We start from the raw sequence: 20,820 nt of genomic DNA, 5'->3' as shown, positions 1-20,820 counted from the left end.
GCCCAGAGTATTATAAACTTTTATCTGACCTCCTGGTTCAGCCTTTAGGGGCTCTATTTCAGAATTTTTCCCTTGGGGAGACGGGTCCTCGGAGCAATTTGGCCCATATTACTTTGCTTCCTAAACCGGGCAAGGATCATACCCAGGTGGGCTCTTATAGACCTATCTCCTTGTTGAATCAGGATGTCAAACTGCTGGCCTCCATTTTAGCGGCTCGTTTAAACATGTTTTTACCGCAACTTATAGGCGAAGATCAAGTGGGGTTTGTGCCACATCGCTATGCTTCTATGAACCTGCTCAAGGCCTTGTTGGCGATGCATGCTCGCAGGGGGGACGGAGGTACTTCTGCCATCGTAGGCCTCGATATGGAAAAGGCATTCGATAGTATTTCATGGCAATATTTATTTTGGGTGCTTCCGGCCTATGGGGTGACGGGGAGCTTCGTACACTGGATTGAGGGCCTTTACACTAATCCACAGGCTCGCCTTATTATTAATGGGGGTCTTTCGCCTCCCTTTGAGTTATGTCGGGGGACTCGTCAGGGATGCCCCCTTTCTCCGCTTCTGTTCGTTTTAGCCTTGGAACCTTTGGCCATAAAGATCCGCGAGTGTAGGGAGCTTTGTGGGATACGGGTGGGACCCACTGAGTGCCGCCTTACGCTGTTTGCTGATGATATCCTGCTCTTTCTAGATCAGGCTCCTCTTCATTTGCCGATGGCTCTCCATTTAGTGACGGATTTTGGAGTCATCTCGGGCCTTAGGGTGAATTGTGATAAATCGGAGCTGCTGCCTCTGACGGGCCTTGCTTGGGAACCTTGGCATGCGGGTCTGCCCATACCCCCGGTGAAATCAGCTATGAGATATCTCGGCATTTATTTACACCCAGATCCGCGGGTTCTCTACCAGCGTAATATTCTGGATGTCATAGAACGAATTCGACTGTTTTGCAATGCGTGGAAGGACCTTCCCTTGTCGTTGTTTGGACGGGCAGCTTTAATTAAGATGATTCTTTTGCCGAAGATTCTTTATCCGCTACAGACGGTGCCTTTTTGGATCCTTCAACGTGATATTGGTAAACTTCGATCCATCTTCATTGCTTTTTTGTGGCGACGCCGTTCGGCTCGTATCAGCTATGCCAAGTTGACTCTTCCTGGGGGCCAGGATGGCTTAGGCCTTCCGGATGTTCGACTTTACAATGTGGCGGCACTCCTTCGATTTGTGCATGAGGGGCTCTCGGGCGTTGCCCGGTTTTCCCCCACAGGCTGGTGGCCGACTTGGTGTGCCCTGTATACCTTTTTGAATCTTTTACATTCTCCCGCAATCCCGAGGGGAGGGGGGTTGTCTTCCAAATTTCGGTTTTTGAGACCTTTTTGTTTGGCATGGAGATGGTGGCGCCGGACTCAGGGTAAGACCCCCAGTGCTTCTCCTCTCCTTAACCTCTCGGGTAACCCTGATTTCCCACCAGGTCTTCGCAGTCGACTTTTTGCTGTTTGGGCTGCTCGCAGGGCCTCTACTCTTCATGATATGATGGAGGGGGATCCGGTTTATTTTTCTTCGTTTGCCTCTTTCAGAGATCGTTGGGATCTCCCGCATAATCACTTTTTTGCTTATTTGCAAGCCAGACATTATTTTTCTGGTCTTCAGCAGCTCCATGGGACTAGGTGGCTCTGCGGGCCCCTTGATGAGTTTTTCTTTCGGATTCCTGCTGAGGGGGGTTCTCTGTCTGTCTGGTATAAGGTGGCCAGTTCGGGTTGTGCGGCGGGTCGCCTTTCTCAATTACGCACCGCTTGGAATCGTGATCTGTCGGCTCACTACACTCCGGAGACCTTTCAGGAGCTCTTTCATACTTTAAAGGTCTTTGTGAAGTCCGCGGCTTGGCAGGAAACTCAATTTAAGATTCTTCACAGGGCGTATATTACCAGGACACGGGGCGCTCAGTTGGGGCTTTGGGATTCTGACTTATGTTCCAAATGCGAAGGGGCGAAGGGGTCCTTTTTGCATTCATTTTTGGAGTGTCCCACCCTTGCTTTGTGGAACCAGTCTTTTGCGCAGCTTCGCTTGGTCTTGCAGATGGAGGTGGATTGGGATTATAAAACGTTGCTTTTAGGGGACCAGACCTTGCTTGAGGCTCAGGGTCTTACACTGCCCCAGCGGCGCTTTATATATTTGACTTTTTTGACTGTCAAACGCACTATATTGCATTACTGGACGCAGGCTGGGGATGTTCCTCACGAGAGCTGGTTGGGACAGATATCTGAATTGGCTCGTTTTGAGCTTACCTATTACAAATGCTCGCTTAATCCTGAGGTGCTGGCATATCTGGCTCTCTGGAAGGCGTTTCTGCAGTTGCCCTTGGTCGCACGTTCTAGGGGAGGGTTGGGGGGGTTTGACTGGGGTGTGTGTTTTTTGTGTTTTTGAAAGAGGCGTGTATGCTTGTTGATATGTATGACTCTGGGGTTGTTGAGGCTGAGTGGGTGTGTTTTCTCTTATTATAAAATGTAGAGGATTGGCAGGGTGACTGGGTTCGTATTTTGTACTCTCTCTTCTCTTTGTTTCCACTTTTTGGCGTCTTTTTTCTGGGGGTGTCGCTCACCACTATTTTGCTGATTGGTGGTTTTTGTTTTTTTTTGTTGCTGCTGCTTGCTCACTTTCTGATTTTCTTATGGATTTAGTGCACTGCAGCAGTGGATATATGACTTTCTGTACTATTGTAGTTTTTCATATCTCATTGTACATGAACCTTGGTTTTTCCTTTTGTATGGCTCATTGCCTTGTTGTACCCTTTATTCTAATAAAAATATATATAAAAAAAAAAAAAACATCATTTTTTAAACTGGTAATTTAGGTTGTGCACAGATATCCATGCAACACCTAGTACCACTAATTCAAGGTGCCCTCTGACACCTAACGACACCTACCTGAAAAGTAGTTGTGGTTAGGGGCAGAGAATATGCATGGTTGACTTAGGTATCACTAGGGGTTGTAGTCGGGCGCTGGTAAAACCTGGTCTAATATACCAGTGCCTACCACAGGGATGACTAGCGATGCCTAAGCACGCCTAGGCGCCGCTAAGTGTGATTCTATAAGTGGCGCCTAGCAGTTGATTGACAGCTGTGCTGACTGGTTCCTGGAAGTTAGTTGCCATTTATAGAATCAAGCCCATGCTGTCCACCTTTTTTTTTTTTTAAAGTAGTTATATGTGGGGCATCTCACTAACTGCCCCTGCAACTGCTAGATCCTGTTTGTAGACTAGGTTAGGCAAGGCACCCATAGGTGTCTTTGTTTTTATTGCACGCTTTCTTAAATTCTAATACTGGTGTTATCTCCTTTGTTTCCATGGCGAGGCTCCTTTAATGCATTTACACTCTCTCTATAGAAATATGTTCTGATGTTGTTCTTGATTTTCTTCCCTTGGAGCCCTGTTCAACATTTGCTTCCTGTGCATTATTTATACCACTGAGGTATTTTAATGTTTCTGTCATACTCATTTTATGTCTCAGTCTGGTCTATGTTACAGACTTGCCCTTACAATCTTTATAGTGTGCAAAGCTCTTTCAGAGATATTTTTCTAACCATACTTCCCTATCCAGTGACTTTCTGTGACTAAGGCAATAGGATACAATATCCTTAGAGAATATTTCAGTGATGCTGTTTGGGTAAACCTCTAGGTGTACTGTTTTTTCACTGACTCTTAAGTGACATTTTCGCCTATTGTATTCTAAATTCGCTGGCTGTCCCAGCCCTCTTCACTGTAGCATGCTAATATTATGTTTCTCACTAATTATACTCTGTAATCACTGTAATTCGCTGATTGTATAGCTCTCTTCACTGTAAACCGCTTAGAAGTCACAAGATTGTGGCGGTATAGAAAAAATAAAGTTATTATTATTATTATTATTATAAGAGCAGAAGGTACCTTTCCCTTCTCACAGGTCTAGAAATGCTAATTTAGTAAGACCTCCTGCCATTGAGCTGGGCTTTATATTTAATTTTGTCTTGTCTAGCTGAAAATGTGTTTTGTTCCACTGAGTTAATGAAGCATTAAGCCATGGCCTTTATTGGCTTTCGGGCATCGGCGTGTACATTCCATCAAGAAATTCTCCACATATTCTGCACACAGATTTTTTTTTCCTCTGAGAATAATTTTCTGTAATATCTTCCAGGACACTTGAAGAATAACTAGAGCCACTATGTGGTTATTAAGTAACTGAATTCTAAGCTAATAAATAGCTTGGCCCTGTAGTATATTTACTAACTTAAAGCCCCTAAGTTATATAAGTTAAGGAAACAAATTTTGGATAGCACATTTCTATGAGTCTTGGCATTAGGAGTATTTGATTGCAGGCAGCTAAGGGTTCCTTTTACTAATTCTCAGTAAAATTTGCAGTTACAGTGGTTTAGCGACTGTTGGAATTTGCTAACCCGATGTTGAAAACGGCTCACCGCGTGGTTTTCTGTGCGGTCATACAAAGGTCCAACTCTGGCACACAAACGACCTCATTACTATTACAATGAGGTATTAATATTAAAACGAGCCATTCAATTGATGGTCTAATATTTGCAGTTCCATAAGCAGACCCATAGGCAGAGGAATGCTTTTTTGTTTGGGGGGCCTGAAAGCTCTACCCCTGCCCCTGCCCAATCTTCACCCCCAACCCGCCCAATCTCCGCCCCTGCCCCTATAATAGTGCTAATTGTAATACAATTTTTCCATTTATTTTTCATATATACATACAATATAATCTTATTAACAACACATAATGGTTAACCACAAAATTAAACTACACAAAGTACACTGTATGCTTCTAAACATTCAGCGAAACTTGACCCCCATTATTCAATCTACTTATGACGATACCAGACTACAAAACCTTCAGTAAAGAAATTAAAACCCTGCTATTCAAGAAATCCATCAAGACAAACTAACTCCACAGGAAGTATCTTAATCCCCCAAAGTAAACTGCTCAACTATGTAATCTCTTCTGGAATTGTACAGATAACCTCTAATGTAATCCGCCTTGAACCGCAAGGTAATGGCGGAATAAAAGTCACTAATGTAATGTAATATAATTCCTACCAGAACACAGATAATCCCTAAGCAAATATGGGACCACAAACTAAAAGTACTAATATATAAAAATGAAACCCTAAGATGCAAGATTCTGCATACAATGCAATACCTCAGAAACAGTGACACATGTCCCCTAATACTGTGCAAAATATGATATAAATAGTAGTAGTAAATTTGAAAAATCTGATACTCTCTTCCCTTTCCATCTAGTGTCCGTCCTCTCTCTCTTCCATATGGCATCTTCCCTCTTTCTATGCCCCTTCAATAAAATGTACTGTATATCTCGTGCTCTTTCTCTCCTTTGTACATGATTCATTTTAGCCCTACCCCCTCTCCATTTTTCTGTCTCCACCCCCTCCCCTATGCTCTGGCATCTCTCTCTTCTCCTTTTCTTCCTTCCTTCTCATTCCACCCCATGGTCTGGAATCTCTATCTCATTCCCTTCCTCATGCCCTGGCATCTCTCTCCTCTCCTATCTCTCCCTCCATGCTCTGGCACCTCCTCTCCTTCCTTTCTCTCTGGTCTGGCATTTGTCTCTTTAGTTTCCCTTCCCTCCCCACATGCCCTGGCATTACTCTCCTCTCCTTCCATCTCCCCCTCCATTTTCTGTCATCTCCTCTCCTGCCTTTCTCTCCCTTCCTCCTTCCTTTCCCCTGGTCTGGCCTCTGTCTCCTTCCCTCCCCCCTCCATGGTCTGATATCTCCTTTCCTTTCTCTCCCTCCCATGGACTTGGCATCTCTTGTTCCTCTCATCTCTCATCCCTAGTCTTCCTTCTCCCTCTATCTCTCCCCAATTGGGTACAGCAGCAGCATTTCTCTTCCCTCCTCCCAGACTTGGCATCGCTTGTTCCTCTCCTCTCATTCCCTGGTCTTCCTTCTCCCTCTTTCCCTCTCTCTCCCCAATTGAGCACAGCAGCAGCATTTCTCTTCCCTAGTCTTCCTTCTCTTCCCCCCTTCCCTGGTCTTCCTTCTCCCTCTTTTCCTCTCTCTCCCCAATTGGGTGCAGCAGCAGCATTTCTCTCCCCCCCCCCCCACCCCACCAATGGACTTGGCATATCTCGTTCCTCTCCTCTCCCTTCCCTGGTCTTCCTTCTCCCCATTTGGGTGCAGCAGCATTTCTCTTCCCTCTTCCATCCCTCCTTCCTCCTTCCCTATCGCAACGCAGCATTCACAACTCGCTGCTCCTGCTTGCTTCGGGCCTTCCTCGCTGCCGGGTCTCGCCTACTTTCAGTTTCTGTGAAGGAAGGACCCGGCAGTGAGGAAGGCCCGAAGCAAGCAGGAGCAATGAGTTGAATGCCTCCCTCCCTGTCCTATCTCCTGCCGATGCTGCTTTAGCCTGAAACAAGCAGGAGCAGCGAGTTGAACGCCTCCCTCCCTGCCCTATCTCCCGTCGATGCCAACCTAGCCAGCAAGTGACTTTGCCAATGCTCCGGGGCTCTAACACTTTGCTTCTCCTCCCTCACCCCTCATGACATAACTATCGGTTTTGTCGGAGAAGGGTCAGGAAGCCGGCAAGCACAGTGTTAGAGCCTCGGAGCATAGGCGAAGTCGCTTGCAGGCTACGGAGGGAGATAGGGAAGCTGCCCTGTTTGCTCCTCCCTAATGCCAGGCAATTTGGGGGGAGGCCACAGCCCCTGTGCCCCTCTCCCCCCCCCCCCGTTCGGATGCCTATGAGTAGACCGCAAATACTGACTGAAAAAACTGACAGGTGAGCCAATCAGGGCCTTAGGCTCCTCCCTTTGTATCTCACAATTCACCGGGAAGGAGATGACACACCATTTTGAAGTGGTGGGCCTGCAAGGAGGGACTGGGCATCCCTCCTATTGTCATCTTAATGTGCAGATATGGGTCGGGGGGTTGGGAGGGGCATCTTGTGGCAGGAAGAAGTGGCCATACCTCCTGCCGATTTTTTGTAAAGTGGGAAAGGGGAGGGGAGCGGTTGGTTCAGCAGAGGGGTTGCGTTAGTATGAGGGAGTGGGCATCCCTCTTGCTGATTTTTATTGAAGTACAGGGGGGTCCTACAAGGAATGCAGTTTGGCTCAGCAAGGGGGGGGGGGTTTGCAGTGGCAGGAGGGAGTGGGAATTCCTTCTGCCTCTATTTTGGTTCCGGGGATTGTTGGGGAGGGTCGTCTGGGGGACTGTCATCGGGGGGTGGGGAAGCTCGCATTTATAAAAATGGGGACACACGTACAACATCAGTGCAATTAAAATAAAAATGCCCCAACAACTGAGTGACAGGAAGCTGCTTTGGGGCTTCCTCTGCCGCTCAGCTGTTTGGGCTTCCCCAAACCAGTTCTGCACATGTGCGAGAGCTGGTTTCTAAGCTAGCGATCAGATGGGATTATGACTGCCCTCTGCAAAACCTCTAGCGCAGCTTGATAAAAGGGGGGTGGGGTGGGGTCTTATATATATACATACAGAAAAGTATGTCCTAATATTTACACCAACCTCTTGACTGGTGTAAGTGTACATATATGTACATTGTTTCATGCCTACAGTAGTATTTTATAATATTAAATTGATGCATACTTGTTTGCATAAAATGGATGCATGAAAGCATACATTACTTAGGCACGTCTCTTTAAAATTAACCTCTATATACAGTATGCACTAGGTACAAGTGAACTAATAGATGTTGAAAATGTGCATGAATAATTGAAATAGGTGAATATGTAAATACTGTAGTAAGCAAGTGAATTTAACAACTGCAGTGATAGCCATCCTCCTGTTTGTTTGCTAAGGTTCTGGAAAGGCCTCTGAAGTTCTTATTTAATTCAAAAGGGATTGCTGAATTCTCCACCTACTCAGGCATCTCTAATTTATGCAACATGCAGCGTGGGCAAAAATCCCATTATGTCAAACTCGCTGAACCCTGAGTGCATTTTCTTTTGTTAAAGTATTTTGGATGATCTCTGGACCTGGTGATAAAATACAGCACATCATTATGTTCATGTTGTTGCCTGTAGGCTTAAGGACAGTGAGAAGCATTCAATAAATGCAGCAATATTTCTTGCAATGTAAAAACTACTCAGCATAGTTCAGCATTTGTCTCTTATCTCCTTGGCCATAAAGATCTTGCATATGCAAATTTCTTACTATTATTAGTCCTAAGCTGCTTGTTTGTAAGAACAATCTTATGTGTTCCTTTCTTCTTTTTGATATATCTGTATATGTTTAGGCACAAATGGAACATACCTAAATTATTAACAATGTATGATTTCCTAGTAGAGCACAGTTCAAGGAAATCATATGAGTTCATAAAATAGATGCAAGTTTAGCTGGGCTGGCATGGGGCTATGAACAAGGGATTTACGAGTGTACAGACAACTAATGCAACACAGAGAACTCTAGCTGAGACTGCTTTATGGATGAGCGGCTACCCCGACCATCAAAGCAGAAAGACGTCTCATAAAAATAACAAGATAAGCAGGGTATTTGAAGGTCTGAGCAAGGAGGCAGCTGACCCCCAGAGCCAGACAAAGGTGTCTGGAAGTCATCAACCAATCTCCTGAGTTCAAGTGGCAAGGACAGCTGAAATCAGAGACAAAAGTAGAGAGGAAGGTGGCAAATCACTAACCACCTGACATCTGCGCCTTTAATCTCCACTGGGTCTCACACTTACTTTGTAATTGCCAGTGCAAGACAAGTATCTGTGCTTGAAAGGCAAGCTAACATGACATGCTGCACTGAAGCAGCATGTTAGTATGAGCTTGCTGTAAAAATCACTTTTTATTTAGGGCCAGATTCACTAACCTGCCCGATCGGGCCCGATCCGGGTAGGTCCGACAAATTCACAAAAAAACAAATATGCAGATGGGGGTGATTGGAGGCACGCCTCATCTGCCTGCCCGGATCGCTGGTGCGCGATCCGCGTGCATACGCAGACTATCTGTAGATGGTCTGCGCATGCCTGTCCGAGCCGGGGCTGTGTTTTGGATTTTTTTTTTTTAACTTTTCTGCATGCGCCCTCCTGCTCTCCCCTTTCATGCCCTGCTCTTGCCGCCCAGACTCTCCTGCTCTCTGCTGCCTTCCCTGCAGTGCGAGCACACGGGTTTAAAGTGGGGCTCACATTGCAGGGAAGGTGGCAGAGAGTAGGAGCTCGGGACAGAAAGCAGGGCTGGAAGATCAGGGCAGAGAGCAGGGACAGGCGCTGCAGGTTTCAGTTTCAGGGCAGAGAGCAGGGCTGCAAGATCGGGGCGAGCAGGCAGGAGACACGGGGCAGAGCAGGGCTGCAAGATCGGGGCGAGCAGGCAGGAGACACAGAGCAGAGCAGGGCTGGAGAGTCGGAAAAACATTTTCGACTGGTCTCCAGCAATCGCTTTTCAGGATGAGTGGAAAGCCCAGTCGAATCGCAAAAATTGTTTAGTGAATCGCGTCCCTGCCTACTTTGCATGCAGTTCCCCTCATTTGCATGCACGGATTGTAATCAAATCGCTACACAGGTTAGTGAATAATGCAGGAGGGAAATCTGGTCGCAAAGTGCTCGCAAACTGATCGATACATGATCGGTTTGCTTAGTGTAGGGGTGCCCACACTTTTTTGACTCACGAGCTATTTTTAAAATGACCAAGTCAAAATGATCTACCAACAATAAAATTTAAAAAAACCACAACGAACACTGTACGCATAGAATTGTTAATTATCATTCCTATTCCGGAGTTTTTTCAAAGAGGTCAAAGCAGATGACTCTATGCACTGTCACCTCAGTAACAACCATACAAAAATAGACAAATACCCACCCCCCTCTCTTTTTACTAAACCACAATAGCAGTTTTTAGCGCAGGGAGCTGCGCTGAATGCCCAGCGCTGCTCTCGACGCTCATAGGCTCCCTGCGCTAAAAACCACTATTGCGGTTTAGTAAAAGGGGACCATATTGTAAAATATAGACAGTAGATATAAATTCAGACACATTTTGATCACTAAATTTAAAATAAAATCATTTTTCCTACCTTGTCTGGTGATTTCATTAGTCTCTGGTTGCACTTTCTTCTTCTGACTGTGCATCCAGTCTTTCTTTCAGCCTGTATGCTTTCTCTCCTCCACACCTCATTCCCTCCCCCAACTTTTTCTTCCTCTCTCCCTGACCTTTCTTTCTTTCTCTCTTCATGCCCCCTTTCTTTTTTTCTGTTTCTCTTCTTTCCTTCTGTCTCCCTGCCTGCCCCCTTTCTTTCTTTCTCCCTGCCCTTCCCCAAGCCACTGCCACTGCCGCTGCCATCGGGGAACAGGACCCAAACCGCCACCAATGGATAACAGGCCCCAAAGCCGCCGCCGCCGCCCCATGCTCTCCCTGCTTCGGGCCGACCAGCATTCCTCTCCCCGACGTCAATTCTTCCATTGGAGAGGAAGTTCTGCCCAGCCAGGCAGCCATTGGCTGGCCCAAACTTCCTCTCCGATGGCAGAATTGACATCGGGGAGAGGAAGACTGATCGGCACGATAGATCACCAAGACAAAGTAAGTCCTGGGTGATCGACTCACTTTGCCTTGGCGAGCTACCCGTCGATCGCGATCGACCTATTGGGCACCCCTGGCTTAGTGAATCTAAACTTAAAACAAGCAATTCCATCAATAAACAATAGATTCACAAAAGACAACTAAGAACGCACAAAACAATATGGAGGAATTATAGTATAAAATGGAATTCCATTAAATGCTATCATTAAGACCCCATTCAGTGGTGGCTCCTACATGGAAAATCCACCATTGCTCATCTTTTGATAAATGTTGGACTCTATCTTCTCCCATGAGAATGGGCATACCATATCAATGATAATTCATTTGATTTATGGAACTGGTATTTGTGCTGCAAAAACTGTAGCACAGATAACAACTATTTCCGGGGCATCTCCTTCTCCTCTGTTCCTCAGTTCCTGACTTGCTGGGTAACTATTGAAAACTGACTCTGCCCTCCTCCTCCTCATCCAATATCTCTGTGCTGATATTTTTGCCTCCACACTTCACCCTCCCCTTTTTTTCACACTACTCCTCCCTGACCAGGAACTGGAGGTTGGGTGTGGAGGGGGATGCTCATAGTGATATTGTTCAATTTTGCTTCAGTTTGATTTGTCTGAGGCATTTGATGTAGTACATCATGACATTTTGCTCCAATTGCTTTCAGATATCGGTCTTAATCGGGTTGTTCTTGTTTGGTTTTCTAAATTTTTATTGTCCCGATCTTATTCAGTTAATATTGATGGTAATATTTCTAATTCCTGGCAAACCTCCTTGTGGAGTTCCCCAGGGCTCTCTGCTTTCCCCAATTTTGTTCAATCTTTATATGACAACTTTGAATATTTATAAACTGTCAGCATTGGAAACGCTTTTTACTTATGCGGATGACATTTTTATACTGATTGAGATTGACCCAAATATTACCAATTTAACTTTTAAAATAAATCAATAAATCTCTAAACTTCAAACTTGGGCTATGTCTGTCCAGTTGAAGCTAAATGCAGCTAAACGAAACTTCTGTGGTTAGGCCCAAAATTGGATCATCTTCCTTCCACTGTACTTTTGGATTCTGGAGCCTCTCTACAAATTGAGTTCTCCTCTAAGATTTTGGGAATACTTTTTGATTCTTCTCTTATTTTTAAGGATCAAATAAACTCTCTGGTTAAGGAATGTTTTTTCAGCTTATGAATGTTGAGGAAGGTCAGATCTCTTTTCCATCAACGTCATTTTTCTGTTTTGGTCCAATCTATTATATTATCCCAGTTAGATTATTGTAATGCCATTTATCTTGGCATCACTAAGAACTGCCTTTAAGACTACAATTGATTCAGAATACCGCCGCGAAGTTGATCTATGGAAAGAGCAAATTCAACCATGTGACTCCTTTGCTTTTCTCTCTCCATTGGCTCCTGGTCTATTTTAGAATTCAGTTTAAGTGTTTATGTATTGTTTTTAAGATTTTACATGGTATCTTTGCTCCTCTTGTTCCTCTGCTATGGAATGTTTATAGATTTTCATATGCGAGAGGCATTCATCGATTTAAACTTTCTCTTCCTTCTAGGAAAGGAATTCAATGAATTAAGAATTTTAGCAGCTCTCTGGCATTTAAATTTCCCCAACTATGGAATGAACTTCCCCTAATTTTGAGGTGCCCCAGTTCCTTCCAACTCTTCCGTAAACTTCTAAAACCTTTTTTATTCGCTAAACATTTTGAAAACTAACTCTTGTATTTCAGTTTACTTTGTTTTTTTAAATTTATTGTTAACCGCGTCAAGCTTCCTTTGGTTGAAGACTCGGTATATAAGGTTAAGTTTTAGTTTAGTTTAGTTTGTGCAGACAAGCCATTCATCTTCTCATAATTCTCTTAGGTTGAAAATCACCCTAGGATTCACTGAATTCTCTATTTATCAATCTCTGGGCCAGTCCTCTCTCTCTCTCTCTCTGCCACATTACTTTTTTAGATCTCTCTCATACATAGAACATTCTGCCCCTTTACAAATATCAAGGAACAGAAGATACCAGAAACTTAGCAAAGGAGAGGCTAGAACAGGGATCTCAAAGTCCCTCCTTGAGGGCCGCAATCCAGTCAGATTTTCAGGATTTCCCCAATGAATATGCATTGAAAGCAGTGCATACAGATAGATCCCATGCAAATTCATTGGGGAAATCCTGAAAACCCGACTGGATTGTGGCCCTCAAGGAGTGACTTTGAGACCCCTGGGCTAGAAGAAGTGCACCCAATTTGTAGCACTGATAGACCCAGAGTCGAATTGCAAGAGATCTGTCACCCAAGAACTGATTATAATGTACAATGGTGCTCAACTTCTGCTTCTGAGTACCAGTTGGCGTGGTTATCAATCAACTACTAGGCATCGCTTATAGAATCGCTCTTAGCAGCACCTAGGAGTGCTTAGATGTCATTAGGTAGCCTAATATACCTGTGCCTAATTACGACACCTAGTGACACCTAAGTCAACCATGTCTATTCTCTGCCCCTAATCACATCTACTTTTCAGGTAGGTGTCATTAGGTATCGCAGGGTGCCTCAACTTAGGTGTCGCTAGACACCATGTGGCTATCCATGCGCAACCTAAGTAGTCCTTTTACTAAGGTGCGGTAGCCGTTTTAGCGTGCGCTAAATGCTAAAATGTCCATAGGATATAATGGACGCATTGGCACGCGTTAGCGTTTAGCACATGCTAAAATGGCTAGCACGCCTTAGTAAAAGGATCACCTAAATTAGCAATTTAAAAAATTGTTTATAATGAGTTTTTAATGGCATGGTCAATGATCACACCATTTAGCCCATTAACAAACAAGTTACATGCATATTAGTTAGGCGTTGCTAGGCATCCATGATTAGGGCACCTAGCGGCACCTAACCTAAGTGCCATTTATAGAATCGGGCCAGGCCCCTAGTGCCTCCCAAATACCGAGATCAGGAGTGATTTAATTCTGTACATTTCACTGGAAAGGAATTTTTACTTAGGACAGAAAATACCATCTTAGGGCTCTCTGTGTTATATTAGACAATACAAAATTATTTTAAAACTATGGCCTCCTTTTATCAAGGTGCATAAGGTTTTTTTTATCGCAGGCCGCTGCGGTAAAATCTCTGATGCTCAGATGAGCATCGGAGCTTTTACTGCAGCGGTCTGCGATTAGAGAAAACCCTCACGCAGCTTGATAAAAGGGGGCCTTATATGATACAATCATCATTTACATTTTCTAGTTTTCTCTAATAATAAAGTTTTAGATTTGCAAATCACACAGCTGCTTTTAACTACCTACAATTCAAGTTCATTAATCAGCTTCACTCAGGTAGATTTGTAGAGCTGTATCTGACCTGCAGGGGATTCTTGCCTGGCAGCCTTCTTATTAATTCATTAGTAGATGGTGATAGTTGGAATCTATGTAAATCCAGGAGGGAGATTTTCAGTTACCTGAAAGTACACAATTTTGGCCACAATTTATTGTGGTGTTTCTGGATCATAGCTGGGGCTCCTTCTACTAAGCTGCGTTAGCATTTTTAGTGCACGCAGCATTTTAGCTCATGCTAAACCCGCGCTACGCGGCTAGAACTATCACCAGCTCAATGCTGGCGTTAAGGTCTAGTGCTCGCGGCAATTTAGCGCACGCTATTCCTCGCGTTAAAGCCCTAATGCAGCTTAGTAAAAGGAGCCCATAGTATATGTGGGTATTTTTAGATGCATTATAAGGTATTTTGTTAATAATTATCTGGAGTTGTCTGGGCAGAAAAGTACATTGCTAGTTGGGACTCCAATCAAAAATATATCCTTATAATTATCTTTCAGTGTATCTTTATATTATTAATGGTGTGCAATATCAGGAATAAATAGAAATCAAACAATATTTTAGGCTGAGACTATTTATTTGTATTTATTTATCTCCTTTGTGAAGGAATTCACTCAAGGCGATGTACAGCAAGAGTAAGTCAGGCATAAGTGATAGACATTTACAACAGCAAAGTATTCAAATTACAATCAAAGTATGGCATAATATGCTATATTACAGTGTCGACACAAAGAGCTCCTTTTACTAAGCTGCGATAGCGGTTTTAGCGAGCGCCTAGCGCGTGCAGAATTGCCACGCGCGCTAGACGCTAACGTCAGCATTGAGCTGGCATTAGTTCTAGCTGCGTAGCACGGGTTTAGCGCGTGCTAAAATTCTGCGCATGCTAAAATTGCTATCGCAGCTTAATAAAAGGAGCCCAATACGTGATAAAACATTTTAATAGACAGTATAGAGCAGGGGTGTCCAATGTCGGTCCTCGAGGGCCGCAATCCAGTCGGGTTTTCAGGATTTCCCCAATGAATATGCATTGAAAGCAGTGCATGCAAATAGATCTCATGCATATTCATTGGGGAAATCCTCAAACCCGACTGGATTGCGGCCCTCGAGGACCGACATTGGACACCCCTGGTATAGAGTGTAAGCAAAGATGGAGCATGTAGATATAGAGAAGTAAAAAAATAAGGGGACTAATTTAAAGAAGTTGCATATGAGGTCAGAATGGTGCTTGAAATTTCTTAGCTAGGGTAGGAGTGGATAAATATGTCTTGCTATAGTGTGTGTATGTGTGTGTGTGTGTGTGTGTGTAGGACTCATGGTAGACATGAAACAATTGCTTACGCTTTCTAAAATATAAGGGCTTGGAGGCATGCAATGAAGCTACTAAAACAAATTAGGAAAATATTTCTTCATGCAATTTCTTAATTTGTTGCCACAGAATATGGTAAAAGCAGTTAGCTTAGCAGGGTTTAAAAAGGTTTACACCTTTTCCTAAAAGAAAAGTCCATAAGCTATTAAGTTGTTCTTGGATTTCTAGGCTAAACCAGCATAATATCTCTTTTATTCTTTTGGGGTCTTGCTAGATACATGGACATGGATTGGCCTTTGCTGTAAGCAGGATATTAGGCTTGTTGGACCTTCAGTCTGTCCCAATAAGGCAATAGTTATGTTCTTTGGAAATGTCAAAATGACATATCATTTCATATTGATTTTAACCTGGAATCAGAGCACCCTCTCCCACCAATTTTTTTTTCTGTGTTGTAAATAGTGCACATTACTTTGCAAGGGTGTTCCCTTTTGCTCAAATAGGGCACACTCTTGTGAAATTGTTTACTTCCAAATTGCCCCCAAAATGATTTTTTTAAAACAAGAATAAACAGAAAATCCTGTGAAGAAAATGAAAATTTTCCTGTACATTCCTGGAATGGCTATTTTGAACAGATGGAAACAGACACTAAAAAGGAGAAAACGACTTGTGAGCAATCATCAAGGCTTCAAGTCTAGCTACTGTCCATTTATGCATCTTTTATAGACACAATGGGGCTCATTTTCCAGAGTGGGATTATGACTTGGATGTTTTTCACACAATACAAAGGAAAAACAACCCCACATGCAGGATATGACAACGAAAAGGGAGTGGGGAAGGGACACAGAGTCAAACCGCTGTGAGGACAATCAATTTATTAAAACACCATATATTTATATCATATATATATGTAATGTACATAAAATACAGCAAGCATAAAATTATAGCAGGCGTAAAAATATAAATGTATAAACTGGACCCCAACACGGTCCGTATTTTGGCTAGGGTAGCCTTCCTCAGGGGTATATAAAATAGAAGTCTCTCAAAGTCTGCTATCTGATACAGTGCCAAAAAGAACGCTCTTTTTTTCAGCGGCAATACTCTGTATTTTGCAGCGTTCTTTTTGGCACTGGGGGGAGCTCTCCCGGCAGGAGGGGTTGGGCACACTACTGCCGGTAATCGTAGTGAGGTGGGTGGGGGCTCTCTCGGCAGGATGGATTGGGCACCCTCCTGCCGTCGCAATCTTTGGGGGGGGGAGGAGGGAATTGGCAGCCCTGGCAGCTATACAGATCCCTTGCCATGATAAGTACAGCAGCCGCATCCACAGTACCCCAGTTCTGTAACCGGCTTTTATAACATGGACGTTGGTTACAGCATCGGGTTTATTTTAGGCGGGTGTAGGCCCAATTCAGTATAGACATTTTGCAGTTTTGAAAATAGGAATGTTCACTACTGGGTTTTTTTGTGAGTCTTCTGCATAGTATCTAAACTCAGATTTAGACATAATGAAAATGCCCCTCCACATGTATGATTATTATTTGCAGAGACATTTACGGAAATGCCAACTTTCAAAATATTTTTTCACCATAGCATTAAGTGGGAACATTTTTTGAGGAAAAGGCTGAAAAATGAAGAAATGCACTCTCTTCTATATGAATATAATCCTCTCTGTTTACTTGTGGATCTGGTGAATTTCAGTATTTTTTGCATTTCGTATTTGGCAATTGTCTCTTTAAGTAAAATTTTGTAGAATGGTTCCACAGGTATTCATGAAATAAAAAGTGTGCTAACTGTACATTTTTAGCAACAAATAATTTAGAAATGATTAGTCCTGAGTAAATTATTTAAAATTTAAATATAGGGCCATTCATGGGAAGGCTGAATAGAAACTTTTGAAGTCTGAGGACAAGGAGGTAATCCTCCTTCCACATTAATAGGATGTTATAATGGAATGTGGATAGCTCAGTGAGTGTTTGTTTAGAGTAGACCAAAGAATTCTTAGCCCAGGCTCATGCTGTTTGGGATGCTGATAGCAGGAAAGGATGGAGGAAGTAGTTAATTGGTGCTTCGGGGTAAAGACAAGGGTACCTATGTTAATCACTACCAAGCCCAATAAACAATTAAACAGCAGTAACAAGATGTTGCTGGAAGTGAAGCAAAACAAGGAAGTCCAATTATGAACTAACTGGCAAACAAAAACCACAGGGGAGGCCTGAATCTTAACTGCGGTGGGAGAGGGAGAGAGCAACCCTGTCCTTACACCTGCCAGGGTCTTCTGTGGCAGACAGGACTTGATAGCAAGAATCTATTCTTTGTCAGGGGCTGATGCAGTGAGCTTGCGTTAGAGCCATGCACAAATATTTACAGGAGAATTCTATAAATTGCACTTAAAATTTTGTGTGCAAATTTGGGTGATGCCCGATTTCAGTATGCAGTTTTTTTGTCTTTTTTTTAAACATAGCGGTGGCAGTCTGTTGGTCTTGGCGTATATGAAAATTGGTGGTGGGATACTCTCTGCAATTTAATTGAGTAATGAGCCTGTTAGTGCTCAATTATTGGGTGCTAACAAGTATTGGTGCTAATTGAGAATAAGTTGCATCTACACACGCATCTTGCTAACCACTAGTCTATAAAGATGTATGCGTAAATCCTTTAGTGTGGAACTGAAATAGGAATATGGCCATGGAAAGAGCATGGGTGAGTCAGGAGCATTCACTAAAGATGCTTCCACTCAGAGGCGTACCTAGGGTATGTGACACCCGGGGCCCATTGTTTTTTTGACACCCCCCTGACATCATTTTTGACATCCCCCCCAATGTATAAAAATATTTTTAGTAATGTTCCCCCAGGTGCCAGCCATGAGGGGGTGTTCTCGGCCTAGGAGTCATGGTCCGGAAGCTTCCCTTCTCACGGCCTGGTGCCAAGGCTCTGGATAGTCCCTGTGGCCCAGCATGTTCCCAGCCTTCTCTCCCATTACCTTCTGTGAAATTGAAAAACTGTCGGCCTCGGCCACCTGCGGCTCTCCTTCCTGCTTTCCGTGTCTGCCTCTGCAAACCACCCGGGCAGAAACAGGAAGTTGCATCACTGGCAGACGCGGAAAGCAGGAAGGGGAGCCACGGGCGACATAGCTGAATCACTGCCGAGGCTGGCAGTTTTTTCAGATTCACGGATGGTAAAGGGAGAGTAGGCTGGGAACATGCTGGGCCACGGGGACTATCCAGTGCCTTAGCACCGGGCCGTGAGAAGGAAAGTTCCCGGACCATGACTCCCAGGCCGGGAACACCCCCCTCATGGCTGGCACCTGGGGTGGACCACCCCCCCCCCTCTCTTGGTGTGCCACTGCTTGCACTATTATAGAACTTGAGGGATCCATGCTTAATTTAGGCACAAGGGTTTACGCCAGGGTTCGGTGGGTGTGATCCCCATGCCTAAAAGTTGGGCACGGATCCCAGCACTACACATTATTCTAGAACAGTGCACAACTCAGTGTACCATTTTTAGAATAGTGCTCAGCGTGTATTTTTTGGCACCCAAATTTCAATAACAACAAAATAAATTTTTAATTCTTTGAGTAACGGCTGTTCACCTGCGCAGTGAACAGCCGTTATTCAAAAAATAAAAAATTTATTTTGTTGTTGCAGAATTTTGTTTTATGTTTTTTTCAATGGTGGTTTGATGGAATTGATATTACTTTCCTTTTTTCCTCTTAGGAGTAAGTTTTTCCTCCTGAAGAAGCCAGCTGTGAAACATGAAATCGTGTAGGGGAAGAGACATGGATTATTTGGTTTTTTGTATTATTTTAGTATGGACATGGTGACTATTTTTGGACTTTGATGACTGTTTTCACTGGGGATTTACAAATCACTGAGGAGTTTTTGAGCCGGGCATTGGTGGCCACCAGCCGTGTTTCTACAGAAGATTGAGCGACCTTGGACCACATGGAATTCATTTAAGATAAATGGAACATTTAAGTACTGTTTGTTTGTTTTTTTACTGTCTTACAAAAAGAACACAAAAACTCATTAACTGGTGAGGTACATAGGTAGGCAGTTGTTGGTGATTACACCATTGCCGGCAGGGATGGTGATCATTTTTTGACTGAACACTGCTTATTTTATTGAGGTGAGGTTTTTTTGATGTTTTGTATACTTTTGAAATAAAAAAATCTAGCATTATTTAAGTGATATAGGTTTCCAATATATATATACTGTATTGATTGTTGAGTAGTAGACCCAAATTTCAGCCATGCTAATGGCTGCTGCTGTGGTAACTGCCCAAAGCCCATAGAGATTTAAAGGGCTTTGGCACTTTTGCCGCATGGCAGCCGCTTTCATGGCTTTGCAAAAGGGGGGTGGGGGTGTTTAGAGGGGCATAATAAAAAAAAGCGTCTAAGTCCCCTTTTGGCCTAAGTCCCTAAACGTTCAACCCAGAAGCAGGGAAAGTGTCCATAACCAAAACAAACGTCCATGTTTTGATTATGGCCTTCCTCTGCCTAATCGCCCAATCTCCACTACGTCTAAAAGTACATCCACACCACGTCTACACTTTTTAACCATAAACAAAAAAACGCCTAAGCCCCAAACGTCCAACAGAAGGGTTTTTAGGCGGAGGAGGAGCCAGTAACACCTTCAGTAGCAGCGTTATATTTGGCAAATTTTGAAAAGTATTATTTATATTCAGCTCCAGAATTCACATCAATGATGTTTTGGAAAAGATTTTTGGACATTTTTTGTTTATGGACTGGCACTGATTTGCAACATTTTGCGTTTTGGTTGAATTCTTTAAAACCAAATTTGAAATTTACAATGACATACCATTTGGTTAGCATTGACTTCTTGGATGCTTGAATAATCATGCAAGGTGATACTTTTGCAACAACAGTTTATCACAAACCAATGGCACAGAATACCTTTTTGCATTTTACAAGTTAACACCCATATAAATTAGGGAACAGCCTCCCAATTAGTCAATATTTGTGCATAAGACACATTTGTTCTTCATTAGAAGAGTTTATCCATAAAAAAACATTTCTTCTTATCTCTTCCCTGTCACACCCATTGCTGTGTATGCACCATTTCCTCCCTCTGTCTCCCCTTCCCTCCATCCCTATGCACAATCTCATCCCTCTCCCATGGTCAGACATCTCTGTCTTCCCCCTTCCCTCCTCATATGGTCTAGCATCTTTCTCCTCTCCTTCCCATAGCCTGGAATCTCTCTCCTCTCCCATGGTCTGGCATCTCTCTCTCCTTCCCTCCCTTTTTTCGAAGTCTAACATCTCTCTCCTCTCCTTTCTGCGGTCTGGCATCTCTCTCTCTCCCCTCCTTCCCTTCCATTCTGTGGTCTGGCATCTCTCTCTCTCTCCTTCCCATTCCAGTGATCTGACATGTTTCCTGTCTTTGGGTCATCTCTCCACCCTCCCAGTGTAACATTTCTCCCTCCCTCCTATCTACCACTATCATGTCCAACAATTTTCCCTCTTTCTTCCTTTCCCCGTATCCTTTCCCTCTCACGCCACACACCTATGTCCAACATTACTCTGTTCCTTTACCCTCCCACATGGCAGCATTTCTTTCTCTCCCTTTCCACTACTCCACCTGTGCAGTATCTCTCTTTTCCTCCTTTCCTACCCCCCCATGCATTTGTCCTTCCCAACCCTTTCTCTGTATGTGCAGTATCTGTATTC

Source organism: Geotrypetes seraphini, chromosome 5 (genome assembly GCF_902459505.1).
Source record: "Geotrypetes seraphini chromosome 5, aGeoSer1.1, whole genome shotgun sequence".
In the NCBI taxonomy this organism is placed as follows: domain Eukaryota; kingdom Metazoa; phylum Chordata; class Amphibia; order Gymnophiona; family Dermophiidae; genus Geotrypetes; species Geotrypetes seraphini.
This window is presented reverse-complemented; position numbering follows the sequence as displayed.